The sequence below is a fragment of the Lissotriton vulgaris genome, chromosome 4_1 (genome assembly GCF_964263255.1).
Source record: "Lissotriton vulgaris chromosome 4_1, aLisVul1.2, whole genome shotgun sequence".
Classification (NCBI taxonomy): domain Eukaryota; kingdom Metazoa; phylum Chordata; class Amphibia; order Caudata; family Salamandridae; genus Lissotriton; species Lissotriton vulgaris.
In genome coordinates, this window is record NC_141691.1 from 916,560,527 (window position 1) to 916,580,660 (window position 20,134).

Here is a 20,134-nt window from a genome sequence, read left to right on the forward strand (position 1 = left end):
TGAAGATTGCTGAAACAGGAAAAAAAAGTGTCGGAAAAATGAGAAGTGGAAGGACGCAAGTAATGGACAAAGCTGCCAGGTTCGAGCTTCGGCGTTGACTCAGCATCCTGTTATGCTAAGCATATCACTTAATCTCCCTGTAAATGTGTCTATCTGTAACGTAACTGGTGCTCATGTAAAGTGCTCAAATACTTTCGGGTCGAATTTCGCTATATAAATCAGCAATAAAAAATTAATACATTAAATAAATACAAAAAATAAGGTCCCGCGTGAATCCCGGTTTTACAGGTTATTTCGTCAGGTTCGGGGTCCTCGCCTCGTGTCAATCAGTACTACACAGCAACGCCTAGTCGGGGGTACTAAGCGTGAAATGATGGAAATAGTAGAGAGTAGACTTGTTTGAAGCTGTTTATTAGTATCCAACTCCACCCAGCACACGGAGTAGATGTACGGACAGTAACTGACGAGCTCCATTCGTACCTCCACCGAGCGAACCCTCCATGAACGAGCCACACATTAAAAGAACACAAATTACCTTGAACATTCCTGAAACACCGCGCACCTACCACTACAAAGCGCTTTATAAAAATAACATCTCTAAGTGTGAGATGGGCGCTACAAGAACTGCAGCAGAGTATACAGTCGCTGCTACATTGAGGCTTGTGCCGAACGTGATGCAGTCGAAACAGAAATAACACCAGAAAGTATTAGAACTCCCTCGAAATGGTCACCTCAGCTAGGAGAATACATTACAATGATTTCTCCAGGGCAGGCGCATTACTTCCTACTTAGATTCACAGCGCATGCGCTCGCTATTCAAGCTGCTGGACGAATGGCGTCCTAGTGTTTCTCTCTACGTCACTACGGAAGAACGTCAGAGAAACTGAGACGTCGCGTTCGTGACGCGTGTTCAAGCCGGGAGGTGGCTGTTGCGGTGTAGTCCCGTCTATGAACACCGGTTTAGTGTACAGGGAGTTTCCAGATCTCTACGCGAGTTCGCAGAGAAGTAGCCCATCAACTGAGTGACGGGCGGAGTGCAGGTGGTATCTCTGCTACAGGCTCCGTGCCCTCATTCGGTCGCTCTGTGCCAGAGAGGCAGGGAGCTTATCGACTCCTCAAGCCAGGTAGGTGAACAAAAGTGCTTCAGCTGCTTCTTAGCCAAAACTTCGCTTAAGTTTATTAGAGAGACTAGCCAAAAGATTCATCCAGTGCATTCTTCCTTGGCCCATACATTCCAACCCTCCCGATTCAGGCGTGAGACTACCGATTTGAAGGCTAGTCTCCGCCTCCCGATTCAAGCACCCAGAAACCCGATACCTGATAATCTCACTTTTGATTTTTTTAAATGTCCCACGTTGAAAGTACGTTTACTACTGTGGTGGGCACCAACAATGACCAAGACCAAAGACTGGTTGTAATTCAAGAAGTCTTTAATGATAAGACACAACTCCTGTGACCCCAGCCACAGCCTCGCTTACTCGAGCCGCCTCTCAGAGTCCCCGGCGCTCGCCTTGGAATGCTGATCGCGGTGACATTCTAAGTGATGTCACCGCGAGCAGCTCCATTACATGCGAGGCGCCGGGGGAGATTAAATGTGGAAGATACCACACATCCCCCTTCCCTGCGGAAAGAAAACAAAAACATAACAAGCACTGAAGAACGCACCAGGAGGCACAGGAACACCCAACTGGGTGTGGGACAGTCAAATTTTCCTAGGCCTGGTGAAAGGGTTTAACAAAGTGGACAAAACAAACCCCGTTACATCATTATATACTGATCAAAATGTCTAGGTGGTCTGGTCACCCTCTTGCTAGGCCTGATGGTAGGGTGAGGAATTATGGTTTGCCTCTTCGTGGTGGAACTAGGGTCCCGCCTAGGGTCTCCCTCCCGTCCCCTTGAATTCTCAGGTGGATGGTACTTTACAACCCTCCCAAGGTTCCATATTTTTCCTTCTTGTGTCTTGACTGCCTTCTTGAATAGTTTGGTGATCTTGGTGGGGTTGGTGTACTCCGACCAACTTGCCTTCCCTGTTGGAGCTCTGATTTTGATACTGTCTCCCACCTTGAATTCTACTTCCTTTGTGGCTTTGTGCCGGTCATATCCCTCCTTTCTCTTTTCCATGGCTTCCTTTTGTTTCTTCAAGCTTTCTACATCTTTATTTCGGTCTGACCGCCCCTTGTGCCACTCCATCCATCCTCGGGTTAGCTTCGTGTTGGGTATCCTGGTGCGGAGCAATTCAAACGGGGTGACGCCCGTCGTCTGATGTGGCGTGAACCTGTATGCTTCCAACCGTCTCCACGCCTCCTCCTTCCAACTTATTCCGCTGGCTTTGGCCAATTGGATGCTTTCTTTGAGGGTTTTATTAAAGCGTTCTACCATGCCATTGGTTTCGGGGTGGTAAAGGGCGCAACGCTTGTGTCTGATGCCTCTTTCCTCCAGGAAGTCTTCCATCTCCTTCGAACACAGTTGTACACCGTTATCGGTCAGAATGTCGCTAGGTAGTCCTTCTCGGATGAACACCTCCTGTAAAAAGCTGATGACAGTTTTGGTGGTGACTTCGCTGACAAACTTTATCTCTGGCCACCTGGAATACAGATCCACAAGCACCAAAATGTAGGGTGTCCGCTGTTCTCCTGACATGGGGCCCACGATGTCCAATGCCAGCTCGACCCATGGTCCTGAAGGGGACGGCCTGCACACCATAGGGGGCGTCTGTTGCTTCAGGACTTTGTCGCTGTTGCTGCACGGAATGCACTCTCTGATTCTCCTTTCCGTGATCAAATCCATGCTCGGCCACCAATAGCTCTCCCTGAGTCTTTGCTTGGTTTTGGTGATGCCCAAATGTCCTTCGTGGGCTAGTTCGACCAGGTTGTTTCTCACGGTTGCAGGAGGGACAAGTCTCGTGCCCCTGAATAGACATCCGTCTATTATTGACAACTCGTCTTTAATGGCCAGGTATGGCCGCAGGTTTTCATCCTGTTTGTCACCGTGCTTCCAACCACCTCTTACTCTTTTGTAAATCTCCTCCAAAATTTTGTCTTCTTCTAACGCCTTTCTCCATGTTTCTTCTCCCAGCGCCCTCTGGATGGTGCAGACATCCTCCATCTGAAGGTCCTCTTCTTCCTCATCCGCCTTCTCCAACTTCTCTCTCGCTCCTTCATCACCAACGAGCCTAGATAGACAATCAGCTGCGAGGTTCTGTGTCCCGGGGACGTATTCAACGTCAAAGGTGTATTCTTGAAGGCCGACTACCCACCGCCTTATCCTGCTGGAGATGGCATCTAAACCCTTCTTGCTGAATACCTCCACCAACGGCTTGTGGTCAGTTCGGAGGGTGAACTGAGTTCCCCAGAGGAAGTCTCTGAATTTTCCTAGCGCCCAAAATACAGCCAAAGCCTCTTTCTCGATCACCGAGTAGTTGTTCTCGGACTTCTGGAGTGACCTCGAGGCAAAGGCTATGGTTTTTTCTCCTTCTTCTCCAATTTGGGTGAGGACAGCTCCCAAACCTTTCGCACTTGCGTCGGTGGTGACTATGGTTTCCCGGTAGGGTATATACGACTTCAAACTGGGGGCTTGCGCGAGTGCCTTCTTTACGTCCTCGAACTCCCTCTGGCACTCCTGACTCCACCGGAATTCATTCTCCTTCTTCAACAGTAGCCTGATGGCATATGTCCTTCCCGCCAGGTTCCTTATGAATTTTCCGTAGAACTCTAACATCCCCATAAATGACTTGATCTCGTCCTTGCCCTTGGGGGGCGTCAGGTTCACGATGGTGTTTTGTAATTCAGCTTTTGGACATATGCCCTCAGTAGTCACCTTGTGTCCCAGGAAGTCCAATTCAGCACAGCCAAACACACACTTGTCTCTTTTCACTGTGAGGCCTTGTGACAGAAACCTCCCCAGCACGCTTCTCAACCTACCATCGTGCTCCTCATGGTTCTTTGCAAAAATTAGCACGTCATCCTGGTAGCACATGACGCCTGGGATGTCCTTCAACATGTTGCCCATGATCCTCTGAAACACGGCGGCCGCCGAGACCAGCCCGAATGGCATCCTTTTGAATTTGTATGCGCACATGGGTGTCACAAATGCCGTGAGCTCCTGACACTCCTCGTGTAGTTTTATTTGGAAATAGGCCGAGGTGAGGTCGAGGGTAGAAAAGACTTTGGCACCTTCTAGCATGCTCATCATCTGGGTGATGTTGGGTAAGGGGTAGCGGTCGACCACGACCTCCTTGTTTAGCGCCCTCAAATCAATGCAGAGCCGGACCGACCCGTCCTTCTTCTTGGCTGCCACAATGGGGGCCAACCATTCTGTTGCTTCCACCGGTTCGATTACTCCGGCCTTGCACAGTTTCTCCAGTTCAGCCTTCACCTCCTCCTGGATAGCAATGGGAAGTTTCCTGACTTTGGCCACGACTGGCCTGGTGTTCTCCTTCAGTCTTATTTTGTGGCAGTAGTTTTTCAAACACCCTAATTCTTCCCTGAACACCTCTTGGAACTCTGTTATAATGTTTGCTTCGTGTTCAACAATTTCTTGTACCAGGATCTGGGGATCACAGTTAGGATTCAAATAGACCCCCAGTTCTTTCTGTGCCTGCCACCCCAAGATGTTGTCTCCTACCGTGGACACATATACCTTTGAGACCGTTGTTCTGTTGCAGTATTCTACTTTCCCCAGGAAATACCCCTTCATAGAGATGGGGCGACCGGCATACCCCCCTGGCCTCAGGTCCATTCTTTTCAAGGTTATCGTTCCCTTAGACACTTGTGAGAACTCTTTGGCATTGATGATGGTAATTCTAGAACAAGAGTCAAATAATGCTTCCACTTCAACCTCCCCAACCTTTATTGTGTCCTTGGGACTGCTGACTTGTCCTCCCTCGACCTGCACCACTATTTCCGCACACACAAAGTCGCTGGGACTGGGGGCTAGTAACTCTTGTACCTGCACAACGATCTCGTCGCACACCACATTCGTCCAGTCTCTACTCTGTCTGCTGACTCCCTGCCCACTCTTGCAGTACTGCTTGAAATGTCCTTTCTTCCCACACTTGTTGCACGTGAATCTGAGAGCAGGGCATTCTCTGTCGTTAGCTAGGTGCCCCTGCTTGCCACACCTATAGCAAATGCCTTTAAACGTTCCCCCTAGCCTGCCTTCTTTGTGTTCTTTGCTCACTATTTTCTGTCCTTTTACTACAGATACTGCTTCGCATTCCGTTACCACTTCACTGACATTGGCCTTTTCTTCACTTTTCTTCTCCCCTGCGTCTTGCTTTATTTCCTTGACGCATTGGAGCATATGCTCCACCTGCTTGGCTATAATGAGTACCTCCCGCAGGGGCGGGTCGTCCTTGAGCCATAGCTCCTCACGCACTCTTTCCATCCTACACGCCAAAACAAATTGGTCCCTGATACTCTCCTCACTTGCTCCACCAAATTTGCAAGTGGCGGCTAACTCCCTTAGATCGGATACAAAGTCTTCTATAGATTCCCCCTCTTTTTGTGCTCTCTTCCCAAAGTGGTACCTCTCCATAATCATGCTAGTCTTAGGAAGGTAGTGTAAGTCTAACTTCCTAAGGCTCACTTCAAATTCATTCAGACCTCTAGCTTCCTGTGCTCCTAAATCTGGGAGATGATCCAGGACCTCCTCACCTTCAGCACCTAGATAATAGGCTAACAATGCAACCTTTCTTTCTAAGCCCAGGTTTGGCCCACAGACAGTGGCGTAATTTAAAAACACTTTTTTCCATTTCTTCCACTGGATATTGGGATCCCCTGGGGTGGTCAAGAAAAAAGGTGGAGGGGTCACACTCTGAATGTTAGTTGCTCAGACTTCCCCTGCTGGCACCCAGTGAAAACACACACCCACTGGACACAGTGACGCTGAAAACGAAAAGGTAAGTTAGCGTACACCTTAAAAAGTACATAATTCTTTGCTTCACATTACCCCTGCGACATTAAACAGGAGCGAGACGGAGAGAATAACCCTTGCACAGTCCTTAGAGTAGGGGAAATGAAGTGCAGAACCTTAAAGCGTATACTGGTGCTGGCTAAATTTCTACGTTTTCTTGTTGCACTGCACTACGCTCTACCTAAAACTCAATGTAGTCTGGAAAGAACCTATGGTGAAGAGACAGAAGAGTCCAAAATCCCTCTGCGCATCTGGGTGAACACTTTCAGTAAAAAATTCGTCCACAGTCAATGTTTTCGCCCTTCTCGTGCCCTCAATTAGTGCCACAACAAACACGGCTACTCTTCCTAATATTCTATCCTCAACTCCTCCTGCGCTGTCAGTTGATCACGGTGAGGGTCTCTGCACATATGCTTAGTCTCGCTGCGCTCCTATGCTCCACACTGCTTCCTGCATCGCGCTTCTCTGATGCCCTCTGAGGTGCTGCTCATAACCTTTCCTGCGCCGAGGATGTTCCTCGCTTCCCCGCAGCGCTCTTATTCAGACGCTCCTCGCAGCCCCCCTTGGTGCATTACACTCCAGCTCCTAACGTGGTGAGAGCCTTCAAACGCCAATCTCTTCTAACGTGCTGCCCCAGTGCGCTTCCTTGAAATGAGGCGGAAGGCTGTCACGCTTTGCTGAGGCACTGGAGTCTGTTGCGGTTCTCACACACTCCTGAAGTATCCGCGAGGACGCTTCCCTAATGCGCGTTGAAAGGGGCGCGCAATCAAAGTCTTTTCTTCAGGTTAGTGACTGGGGGCTCGAGCGGAGCTTGCGCCCATATTCTAAAATGCTCCTTTTGACATATTTACTTCACGCAAGCCAGACTGAGGCACACTTAAATTACGAAGTTACCAGCGCTTTAAGAATGCCAGCGCCTACGTGAGGAAGTCCGTCAGAGTGCTGCAAAGGGGGCGCGCTGATGGCAGGCAGGAGTCACCTTACTTTATTTGAAGATCATGGCAGTTATCTTCTTTTCACGCCTCACACAGCTCACCCCTGCCAGTTGCTCGATGACCTCGTTACTGTCTCCGTTGCTTGCCGCTGAAATCGGAAACTCACATCAACGCCCGCTTCCTTTTCTCTAGGTCAGCTGTGCTTCTTCACGTTCCCTGGGCGTGTTGAGGTCACAGGTTGGTATTCCCTCGTCGCCAGTGTGGTGGGCACCAACATTGACCAAGACCAAAGGCTGGTTGTAATTCAAGAAGTCATTAATGATAAGACACAACTCCTGTGACCCTAGCCACAGCCTCGCTTACTCGAGCCGCCTCACAGAGTCCCCGGCGCTCGCCTTGGAATGCTGATCGCGGTGACATTCTAAGTGATGTCACCGCGAGCAGCTCCATTACATGCGAGGCGCCGGGGGAGATTAAATGTGGAAGATACCACAACTACCTGTATTTCTTCCCCATTTCAAATGGGGCTTTTGGATCGGCTAACTCCTGCTCAGCAGCCAATCAGCACTTAGCAACGTCATCATTGACGTTACACCAATGAAGAGGACAGCAATACAGAAGGCAGGAAGTGCCGCGAAATCGGGAGCATAAAGCTCCTGAATGCCATTTACTTTTTGAGGTATGTGGCTTTCTTCACTGATGCCGTTTGCTGTCCTGTCGAGGTTCTCCTGGTCCGAGATCTACACTTTTCTTCCTCGCTGTGAAGAATTCCTCTGCTGATTCACTGGTGTTCTCCTGCTGCTGTCGGAAGATTTAAACTGTTGTATCTCTCCTATGCCACCCCTCCCGTGCCCTGCGCTTGGTACCCTCCTCTCTCCTGCGCGTGAGCTTCCCCTGCGCTCCTCCAACAGGTAAGTTTAAAGTGCTTTCATTTCTTTCTATTATGTTAGGAACCGGACAATGACACGGTTGTAGTATTTCAAGGTTCTTTAATGAGTACCAACACAGGCTCCAAGAGCGGAGCGTAAGCTAACTGGCCGCCTCACGTCACCCAGCTGACAATTGTCAAAGCCGGATGACAGCTGGTGATGTCATCTCCACGATGTCCTCGCAGGGACAAGGTGGGAGCCTGCTACAGTGTCCCAGGATGGGCACAAGGCAATACATAACACATCCTCCCCCCGTTGAGAGTGGTGAGGGTGGAAAGCTAACATGTCAACAACAAAACAGTTTTGGAAAAACTAAAGTTTAGTCGCACACATAGTCGCTGAGCTTCACACGGGGTAGCACCCTTCTGCAGCACCTGCTAGTGGTACCCTGTGGTAGCTGATTGTGTACAGGAGTTGCAGGCAATAACCTCGTTGCCCTGTAAGTACCATCGCTTTGGAAAATGGCACGCATTGTTGGTTGAGACAGACTCCGTAGCGTTCTGTGACCTGGATCCTGAGTTGTCGAGTCCAAGGTCAGACTCGCAGTCTGAAGAGTCTGATGGGGCCATATTATGTTTGAATGTCTGCGTCTGGTCACATTGCTCTTCCTCCTTCTTAAAAGTAACCCATTTTTGTGCGATATTTCATTCCTTACTTCCTAAAAATGTCTCATAGTTTTGCTCATGTTCTTTTTGTTTGTCCATCCTTCTTTCTGCATTTTGATCGCATTTTGCATGTCAGCGTCATTTTCTTGTTCAAATAGCCATTCTTCTTTCGAAATTCCTTGGAGACATTCTTCTAAGATGGCTATGCAGTATTCTTCGCTTTCATTTGTTGCTTCAGGTTCCGCTTTTTCAGCTGGCATTCTGCTCAGATAATCGGCTACAACGTTTCTTACCCCTGGAACATAGTGGACTTCATAGTTGTAATCGAAAAGGCGCATGGATAGTCGCGCTAATCTTGGCGACTCATTGTACAGGCCTTTTGTGGTGAACACTTTTGTAAGAGGTTTATGGTCGCTGCAAAGTGTGACTTTGTTACCCCATACAAAGTTCCTAAAGTGTTCTAGTGCCCATACGCATGCTAGCACCTCACGTTCAATGACAGAGAATTTTTCCTCTGTTGGTGTCAAGGATCGCGATGCAAATGCGATTGTACTATCATCACTCTTTTTGTCTTGTTGTGTTAACACAGCTCCTAGTCCTTTTGCACTTGCATCTGTGGTGATGGTATTGTTAAGCAAAGGGTCAAAACCTTGCAAAGGCAATGCACTGCACAATTCTTTTTTAAGTTTCTCAAATGCATGTTGGCAGGTTTCGTCCCACTCTAATTTGTTTCTCATTTTTAACAATTGTCTAAGATCATATGTTTTGCTAGAGCAATTCCATATGAATTTGGCATAAAATTCCACCAGTCCTAAGAATGATCTCCTTTCCTCTTTGTTTTTTAGGTACTGGTGAGTTCTTGATGGCATCAAGTAAGTCCTTCTTTGGGCTTATTCCGTCGCCAGTGATTTCGTGACCAAGGTAACTCACAAAATCTTGTGCGAATTTGCATTTGTCGTACTCTGCATTGAGTCCCTTTGCCTCCAAGATTTCCAATACCTGTTTCACTTTCCCATCGTGTTCATCCTTGGTCTTTCCCATCACTAGGATATCGTCTTGAAATATTAAGATGTTGGAAAGTCCCTTGAAAATCTCACTCATGAGTCTTTGAAACATCGCCGCAGCGGAAGCTAAACCAAAGGGGACCCTTGTAAACTGGAAGCACCCAAATGGTGTGATGAATGCAGTGAGGTTTTTGCTGCTGCAATGAAGTGGCACCTGGTGGTATGCCGATTTCAAGTCTATGGTTGTAAACCATTTAACCCCCTTTGTGGTAGCCAACATTTCTCCTATCTTAGGAAGTGGAAATTGTTCTACAGCAATGTTTTTATTCAGGTCGCGAAGATCCACACATAGCCTGATTTTTCCATTTGGGCGTTTGGCTATGACCAAAGGTGCGACCCACTCACTGGCTTTCACCTGTTGTATGATTCCTTCCTTAAGTAGTTTATCCAGTTGAGATTTGACCTCATCCTTGACTGCAAACGGGTGTTTCTTTGGTTTGTGTACGACGGGTATAGCATGTGGTTTTACTCTGATTCTGTGCTGGTATCCATTTAAAGCTCCGATTTTTACCATTGAATACCTTGGGGTACTTATCCAACACAGCCTTACTGTAGTCCTCAATTCCTTGTACCACTAGGACCGGGTCTTCCTGGTTTGGGTCAAGGATGATACCCAAATCGCCTTGATCCATCCATCCCAGCACGGATGGTCCTACAGCTGCTACGTACAGTTTCTCATCTGATTCTCTACCTTTTGAAGTTGAATCTCAGCTTCCTTTCACCACAAACTTTGATGGATTCACCATTAAATGATTTTATTACTATGTCCCCTTTATCCAGGTGGCATCCATAACATATTATTTGCAGCGTTCGTGCAAATATTCTTTCCGTGCTCCAGGGCGAGCAGTTAATGGTGCACAATGTAAGATGTGCCCACCGGGCTCATAATTACAACTGCGGGAGCGGCGGTCCCTGACGGAAGACCACTGCGGACGCCTGGGGCAAGTCGCCGTACAGAGCGGGACGCTGGGTAGGCACAGCGCGAACTCCCCCGTTAGGCTCCGGCTCCACAGCAGAGAGTCGCATCCGACTCTGGCTTTTTTTTTTCTTTCAAGTTTCCAAAACCTTTATTAGCATTTGGTACGGTACAAGTTGGCTTAGCTGTCAATTAACAACATTATGGTGAGATCATTCCCTCCCTACTCCCCTCCCCCTCTGCACCCATTTACTCCCTCATTACCCCTAGCCGTCACATCTTTCGAGCAGTGTCCATTCTGGTGCGCTCCTGTAACCGCCGGTATCTTCAGACGTATATTATCGCCAAATGTCCATATCAAAGTCTCTGCCAGCAATGCTGGATATACAGTGATCTACATGTGCGACTCAGCAGCTAGTCCATCTGATGATTCTACAGATCCGCTTATCATGCACCATATATTCCGTAACTCCCTCATCAGTTATCACTCCTAGTTCTGCGACTAGGGCATTCATTCAGGCTAACCTCCTTCCCTCCTTCTATTCTGTCCTCCCCTCATCCTCTTCTTCCCCATTGTTTCCCCGGTGGTCTAGTAGGTAAGCTGTCAATGGCCCCCAAATATCTTTGGGTCTCGACTTCAGGGGTAGGAGCTCTGCGTAATTGTGTAAGTGTTCCTGCCAGCTGGTTAGATCTGCTGTCCAGTCCTTGAACTTTGGCCCGCGGCCCGTCCCCATCTGCACGCCACCTGTTGTTTCGCCAGCAGCATTCCTAACGCTAGGCACTTTTTATGTGTGGTGACTATGATCGCAGTGTGCCCCAGTAGCGATATCAGCCATGTCGGGGTTATTTGCATCCCCAGCATCTCCCACAAGGCAGCAAAGACCTCCTCCCAATACCGCTCCACCCTCGGGCATCGCCACGCCAAGTGCAAAAAATCTGCGCCTTCTCTGCCACATCTTTCACATCTAGCATCGTCTCAGGTGGATTCTACTGAGCTTAGCCGGTGTGTAATAAAGCCTATGTAAGAACCTGTAATGGATCAGCCGCAGCCTGCTGTTCCCCGTCACTGCCTCGGTCGGCTGGCAGCATGTGTCCCATTGGTCGTCTGTGGGCGGGGTCTCCAAGTCACTATCCCACGCAGCCCTGGCCCGTGACATTTTGGGTGGTATCGCAGCTCGTGTCTGTTTGTACAGTGTGGATATAACATGCCTGGGTGTGTCCGCCTGTAGCAGCCTGTGGAGGGGCAGGAAGGTGCCCGGTTCGGCCGGAAACTCTGGGGTAATGGCCTTTATGCTCTGGCGAAGTCTGATGTATAGAAACCTGTCCATGTGTGTGGGCGTGCGTCCCGGCACAGCTGCAAGGCTGCAGCTGAGCCGGGAGTGGTAGAACCGAGCCGTCGGGATATCGCGCATGAGCCCGCCGGAAGAGACTGGTAGACGGCGAGGGCAGACAGGAAAGCCCGAGGCGCACTTGGCCGCTGCCGCGCTGAGACTGGGGCCCTAGGCGCTGTTACGGAGGTGGCGGACGGCCTTGGAGAGGCTGCGGGCGCTGTGAAGTTGCCAAAGAACGATTCTGGTGGGAGCTCCGTAGAGCAAGAGCGGACACGGCAAGTGCGGCCTGGGCAGCGTGAGTGCCGAGGAGGCCCACTGCGGCCTGCCGGTGTTGGAAGATGCGACGTGACCATCTGGAGCCCAGGAGAGAGGAGGTCAGTGCTGGGGGCCTGGGAGCCGGAGCGCAAATACACGTCCAGAACACCCGCCCTCCTGAGTCAGACTCTTCTGCGGTCCCCCCCCCCCCCCCCGCGGTTCCCCCCCCTCCCCCTGAAGGGGTCAACTGCACGCCACCATTTTGACTGGCACAACCCTGGACATTCCATGTGGATGGGGCCCGCGGGAGATGTGAGGAGCCCGCATTGTAACAAGGTGTGACGAGGTGCCGAGTCGGAGAACCATACATCTGCACATGGTGCTGGCCTGAAATTTGGAGGTGAGCCATAGAACAGACGCTGGGCGCGGCGCCGACAGTCAAGTGAGGTCCACATTTGAGGCGCCATCATTCGCGCACCCCGCGCCAACGGATCAATCACATGCGGCTCCTGAGTGCGGCCCGGGGAGGCAGTCGCAAGTCGTTTGAACGGGCTTACTGTACGGCCAAGGGCCAATGAGAGCATTCAGCGGCGAATACACCAGCGTGAGTCGTGGGGGTGAGGGCCACCTGAAGGGTACGATACTTGCGTGGGTCTTATTGCCTTGAGGCCTTTTACCCCATCCGGAGACAGTGGCCCCCCACAAGCTGGGAGTAACTTAAGAGGGAAGCACAGACAGAGCTGACTGGAGATGGGGATTGCGCGTGGCCTGCTGCGCGCACATAGCCTACTAATCACCATGGGTCGCAATGACTCTAAGCAGGCAAAATTAACTGTTGAATCCCGCAGAACTGGAGCCCATTTGGGGACCGGGGAGGACGCGATGCCGCCGGAAGGAACGGAAGATGACTGGAAAACCCTCCTGGTTGGAATGAAGCAGAGTTGATGGACACAGTGGTGAATAAACTCGAACAGCACGACCACAGGCTCACGGAGGCCGAAAGTAGAGTCTTGGAGCGGAGCCTTTTTTGCGCACCTAATAACTGAGCGCGCCCACAGAGCACTGGCGGCGCGCCCACCGCCGGGAGCACCACCAAGGCCAATCATAATGCGTTTCCTCAGTTACAGGGAGAGAGATAGGGTGTTACGCCTGGCCCGGGAGAAGCAAAATGTCTGCTACGAGAACACCACGTTGGCATTCTTTCCTGATTTCACGCAGGCCGTCCAGGAGGCCAGACGAAAGTTTACGGCTGTAAAAAAGAAGTAGCAAACACAAGCTATACCATATGCCATGCTGTATCCAGCGAAGCTGAAGATCAAGCACCTCGGAAGACAACACTTCTTCACGGCACCGCACCAAGCGGAAGAATATCTTAAGAGAAATCGGCGGGCGGCATCCGGAGGCACAGACGTCGAGGCGGACCGGATCCCAATCTCCTATGAGAAACCCTGAATGAAAATGAGGATCCCGCCTATAGATAACGGACACAGAGGACATCTGTTTTTCCCTTGCTCCGAATTGGTGATGTATAAGAATTGCTAAGTTTGTTTATAATGACCGTCCCGGACACTCCCACCGTCCCATGTCCACTGCCAGCCGACTGGGCTGGGCCAGTGAATGGGTGTAATATGGGTGGGAGATGAACACGGTGCGGGCCCCTAGCGACCCTAATACGTGGGTGAACCCCGTTTGACTCCTGCTAGTTGGGGGAAAAGTAACTGACTGTTCGATTTCGTTACTCTATTGGGAGGGAATAGGGAATATGCTTGGCATGTTGGGGAAGCCGCAGTGGGAGGTGGGAGGGAGGGGGTTTGTGAGAGCTGAAGTTAGTTTCCTTGAGGCTTTGTTGATGCATGGAGGTACAGACAACACTTGAGGATTTCGGACATGGCGGATACTGTAGGGGGTACGGACAAACACAGTCATGACGTGGAATGGCAGGGGCCTTAACGATCCCAGAAAAAAGAGGCAGGCCCTGGGATACTTAGACACAATGTGGGAGTGGCCATGCTACAAGAGACGCACTTAGACCCCAGGTCAACCCCTCAGTTTGCGGCGAAGTGGGCATCTCCCAGATGCTTCGCGTCATTTTCAGGATACTCCAGGGTAGTGGCCATATATATTAAACGAGGATTGCATTTCCAGCAGGGTGGTGTGGAGTCCGACCCCGCAGGGAGATATTGCCTAATGTGGGGAAAGCTGAATCAGAATGCTGTAACCATTGCTAATTACTACGGCCCCAATATAGATGACACTCACGCCATGCTACAGCTGTGGGGCAAAATCCAAGCGATAAGCACAACATACCTCATTTGGTGGGGAGACTTCAACACAGTGGTAGACCAGCAGCTGGATCGCTCACGAGCAGCCCCTGTACACTATACAGACATGCAACGCACACTGAAAGGTCTAATGGAATCCCACCTCCTGCTAGACACTTGGAGGCACATACACCCAGAGCTGCGAGAGGGGACGCATCACTCCGCCGTGCATGGGACCAGGGCCAGACTAGATTACCTACTTGTCTCTGTTGGCATGGCACACTGGTCGCTAGAAGCAACACACCTGCCCAGAACATTCTCCGACCACTCACCGGTGGTGGTTTCACTCCGGGCCCCGGTCGCCCAACCCCCCTACCTGAGCTGGCTACTTATCCCCATGCACCTACATGACTCGGTCTTCAGGACAGAGATGGAGGAAGATATGAAAGACTTTTTTGACATAAATAAGGACTCAGTCACGAGCCTCACGACGGTGTGAGAGGCCTTCGTGGTCACTGTGCGCGGCTGGTGTATCTCTAAGGGAGGGGGAATTGTGAGGGACATTCACAGTGAGTTACATAGAATAGAGACAGACATTAAGGACCTAGAGCAGCAGATAGCAATGGACCCTGAGAATGGGGAGCTGAAAGCAGAGCTGCGTAGCAAAATGACAGCGTACGAGTGAGGCGGGCCGAGAGTGCAGATTCAGAGGGAAGTATCATAGGGCCAGGATTTATGGCGAGGGGGACAGACCAGGGAAGGTCCTAGCGAATGCGGTCCGAGCACCCAAATTCTCTAACTATATTGCTGAGCTACAAGATGACAAGGGTAGGGTGCACAGGAACCTTCCGGGCCAACTGCAAATATTTATTGATTACTATGCTAAATTATACACCTCCCAAAGGGGCTCCCTCTCAACTTGCAACAGTACTTCGAGGACACTGCGCTAGCGTGGCTAGGCGATACACAACGTAAGTTCTTAAGCCTAGATATGGAAACTGACAAGATTACTGAGGCAATCATGCACATGCAATCAGGGAAGTCACCGGGCTCCGACGGGTTGGTAGTGGACTTCTATAAAACGTATGTGCGCATACTGGCCCCCATACTAAAGGAGGTTTTTTGTGAAGCGCTGGAAGAGGGAAGGCTGCCCCAGACTATGCGAGAGGCCCAAATTGTTTCCCTGTTGAAGCCGGGCAAGCCCCCATCCCACTGTGAGTCCTACCGGCCTCTGTCGCTACTCCACTGCGACACTAAAATCCTAGCGAAAGTCTTAGCCACTAGATTTAAATTAATGGAGCGCCTTGTGTTGCAGGACCAGGCAGGATTTGTCCCCAACCGGGCCACGTCCCACAACCTGCGAACCTTGATGGCAGTCCTACAGGATATTGACCCTAAGTGTTCAGCGGCAGTTGTTAGGTCGAGGGACCTATAAGCTGCGCAAAGCGCAGCTTCCGGCCCGGAGATCTGATGTTTTGGAGTAGGGCAGTTTAGACCCGCCTCTCTGCTCCGTTCGCTTCCATTGGCTGGCTTCCTAAACGGAGGCCAGCCATTGGAAGAGAAGGGAGTCAATCCAAACAAGCCCCGTCTCTTTCGGATTCGGGGGCGTACGTTTTGCTGTTCTTTAGCTCGTGACGTCGTCCGTCACTCAGGACAGCAAAACACGCCCCTGAATCCGAAAAATTTCGGAAGCTTGAGGCTGCCATTTTGCTGCTGGTAAGGTTGAGGTAGGCTGCTCTCGCTGATTTTGGTTCTTTCAGGTGGATGAGACCAGGATTAAAAAAGCGAAAGTCCGCTGCTACCTTGTGAGACTGCCACGCGCACAACTGGACCCCACTTAACGTTTCACGAGAGTAAGTGGCTATGAAAGGAGCCTTCTTTGCTTTCTTTGGAAGTACGCAGATTCAGTCTGTGTTTCATCTTCGGGACCTGTACATGCCGCAGGTCACTCTTTTCCAAATGCCCCCTTCCTTAACTGTAACGCACTGCATGGTTTTATATGAAGGAGCTCAGGGAAATCAATTTAACAGAACGTCCAAGCGGGATAGGAGATAAAAAACAGCAGAGAGATATATTCGGAAAAACACGAGAGCTAAAACTGATGAATTGATGTGACATAAATCGCATGCCGTGCATATCTTAGGACAGGCTGCCATCAGGAGGACAAGACCGGGATTTCAAAGTTGTCATTTCTTTTACTGCAATATTCATTCAGGTCACGCTTTAAGAGGTGCTCGTGGCCAGGGCCTATTGGGGAAATGTTTGATTTTGGCTTCGGAAATAGACGTCGGAGAATGTTGCATCACTATGTTTGTTTACTTGTTTAGTCATTTATTAGGGTACTCGTAGTCTCCCCTGGCTGATTTCCGGTCGCGTGAGCAGTTTCCCCCGTTGCACCTGACACAACGTTAGGTGACGAATAAAAGTAGTTGAAGCCAAAACGTAAACACCTAGAGTCAAATTATGTAAAGTTAGCTCTGGTGAAGAGCGGTTTACTACTTATATTTGCGCCAACAAAGTTGGGAATAAACGTGTGCTGGTCACGAAGCTCACATTTGCATACACCGAGTTCAACCGCCTGAGCAGTTTGCGATTTTATAGAACATTGAAATGCATGGGTGCAACTGTAAGCAGAGCCCAGGTGAAACTTTTTATGTGGCAGGGGTTTCGAGGTACGAGCAAAACATTTATTCTAGTATTAGACTGCCGAACACATCACAACAAGCCTCATTTCGACCACACGTAAGAACTTTTCCACAGAATGAACATAGGTTTGTCAGGAACCGTTAACTTTTCTCACAGATTTGGTGCGCCTAAACTAATTTTACTGTTTTTCGAAGGCAACAAACTTGGACTTTATTTAGGGGTCGCAGCTGTGACTCCTGGCTTTCCCTTTGCTACCCCTAGCACTGTCTTTGCGACCCCTGGCCTCAGAGGTGGCAAATTCAGGGGCAGCTGGGGCTCCACTCTCTTTATTTTTTGTACATTTTTTATTACACTAATAGTGAATAAATAAAATATAAATATTCACTAATAGTGTAATAAAAATGGAGTACAATAAGCTGGAATATGCCCTTTCATGGCAGCTGAGGTACGTAAGAAATGCTTTTAGATATATTTTGTATGCTTGCTTTAGAGTGGAGTGTGCTTATGTGAGCGAGAATATGTGTGTGTATGTGTAATGATTTAATTCCCACTACCCCTGGTAGTGGTGGTAAGAGGTGCGGCGCCGCGTTTCGGGCGACTGACTTCGGAATCTGGGGATCACGGTTCGATCCCCGGCACCAGCGCCTAGAGACCCTAGGTCTCTAGGCGCTGCTAGGTGATATTGCGCTTTACATATGTGGATTATTATTATTATCTGGTGAATTGATGTCAATGGCAATAAGCCTCATTCTTTCGTAGGACCGTGCTCAGATAATATTTAGTTCGGCATGTAGCAGAATAAAAGCTATTTATATCCTCTCAAGAATCGTCGCACAATTTCAGCCTGCAGATGCGTAAATTCGGACTCAGTGGGAGGCAGCGCTTTTCAGGGAAAACTGCTTCATTCAACTTTTCTTTAAAATGCTAATTTATCAGTAACCTACATTTTGATAAGTTTCCACAGTGTTTTGTTCCCAGGTGTTCCTATTAATTCTTTGAATGAATGGAAGGCAACTTGTATAGCGCACTGTTACTCCTAGGAGTGTTCTGGCGATCTGCCAATCACTGCTATCAATGCCAAGTGTACTTCAGCCAATAAATACTTAAAGAGCCATGTTGACAGTTTCTTCCTGAAAAGGAGGTTGCAGCAATAGCTCGTAACTCAAGTGGAAGCTTGTTCCATGCTGACGACCCTAAGAAAGAAAAGGACCTTCCCCCAACCCTGGTACAGCGGATCCTGGGAATTCTGGCCAGGAGGGTGTTAGCTGATCGGGGCGTTTAAGCTAATCGTTGCCCTGAGATAGCCTGCGCCTGTATGGTAGAGAGCCCTGTGGACAAACACAAGCGTTTTACATAAAATTCTCTTCTTTATTGGGAGCCAGTGAAGAGCGGGATCATGTGTGTTTTCAGAGGCAGGCCCAGAAGGGTGCAGGCCATTGCGTTCTGGAGCAACTGCAATCTATTAATAAGATACTCAAGGGCAGAGTGTTGAGGGCAGAGTGTTGAGGGCAGTAAGTGCGTCGGTTTGTGAACATATATATTTTGAATATTTTACAGTATCCGGTTTCCACCAAATTTGTCAGGGCCGAAGTGCAAATCTGTACATTTCCATTTAGGTGATCGTTTGCTAATGCCTGGAACTCATTTTAGGTTTCACCTGTATAGCACGTGCACTGTGCTTGAGAAAACGATTGTGTTTAATATAAACCTACATAGGACTTATATCCTGCCTCACTCTCTCACTATATAATACTCACTCTTTCACTTTATACTACTCGCTCTCTAATACTCTTTACTAATAACTCTCTCCTACTCACTATCAACTACTCTCTCTACTACTTACTCTGTGTGTGGCTACTAATGCAATAGGTCTCGCATATGCAAACGATTAAGCTATTGGCAATGTAAATGACAATGCTATTTATTTATGATTTTTTAAAAAAAATCAAGAGCAATGCCAATAGCTCTACCTTTAATAATGCAGAGACCGTTGCATTGTAAATGCTTGTTTTTTTAGATGCCACTAAGGCATTTGATTTACTTGAGTGGGACTACCTAATGGGGACATTGGCACATTGGCATATATAGGGATACCACCACCGTTCCTGGGTTGGGTGCAATTACTATATACACAGCCGAAGGCCACGGTACTATTAAATGGCACCAGGTCACGGCCCTTCCCCATTTCGAGAGGCACCAGGCAGGGCTGTCCGCTCTCTGGTCCTACGCAAGCGTCTCCATTCGCAGTAGCAATCCGTAACAAATTAAGCTTATAAAATGAAGTAAGGATGAACAGAAGCAGCAGTAGCCTTGACCGTCAAAAGGTAGGAAAGGAGTGGAATTAAAGCATCAGGTAGGAGCACGGAGAAAAGGCATTGAAAAGGCATGGGCAAAAATGTATTGAAAAGCATTGCAACTAACTAGGAACACACTCTAATCTAAAAGGAAATGGATACATGTTGCAGACATTGTATATGATTTCTTCATCTCTGGACCAATCAAAAGGCAGCTATCCTCTTGTTAGCAGGTTCCATTCTTCCTTGCCCACGAAAATACATGAGGATTGCAAAGCCGTCTCACAAGTTAGCTACAGACTTTCTTGCATAGTTAAGTTCTGGAAGCATAAGCCTCTGTACCCATAGGCATTGATCACAGGTTGGCCTTCTAAAATAATTTTTAAACTATGCTAAAGAAAAGAAACCTTATTTGCAAAAATACTGTTTAGTATTGCATTTCATTAATAAGAACAAGAAATATTATGTGCAATGTGCAACTATTCTATTCAGGCACCAGGGAAAATGAGGTGAGAAACTTAAGTATTTATCACAAAACAATATGTTGCTTCATAATATTTTTTTTGCTCCAAAACCTAGCGTAGCTCTGCCGCTGTGAATTCAATCACCTCCTCCCCTCCTCTTTCCCTACTCCATTCTCTCTCTTCTTCCCCCTGCCTCCACCCTCCTCCCCTGAATCTATCCCCATGCCTGCTTTTTCCCTTATGTATATGTCCTTTTTGTTTATCTCGACCTTACATGTAACTATGTTTGCCAAGCTCTAATAACTGTGTAACCTTTGTAATGATGTAACCAGCAACTATGGTCTGATACTCATGTAAAGCGCTCTGATACCTCCGGGTCTAGCCAGAGCTATATAAAACCTTAAAAATAAATAAAAATGCATTTGTTAATGCATCTATACTAGTCACATAATACATTTTAGGAAATAGCACATCTAAATAGTATATACCCTCCCAGGCAGCAGAAAGTAAGCATTTTTTCA

General features: G+C 48.8%; 1 protein-coding gene across 2 annotated transcripts in view; it reads left to right on the forward strand.

The window, feature by feature from the left end:
- The first annotated feature begins 866 nt into the window (after nucleotides 1-866).
- Nucleotides 867-20,134, forward strand: part of TXNL4A (thioredoxin like 4A) — an 87,289-nt gene continuing 68,021 nt past the window's right edge. Inside the window, exon 1 of one of the 2 annotated variants that reach the window (XM_086965194.1) lies at nucleotides 867-1,124. The gene's annotated coding sequence lies outside the window, so the exon portion shown is untranslated. The remainder of the gene's footprint in view (nucleotides 1,125-20,134) is intronic. The other variant, XM_086965195.1, reaches the window with a different exon arrangement.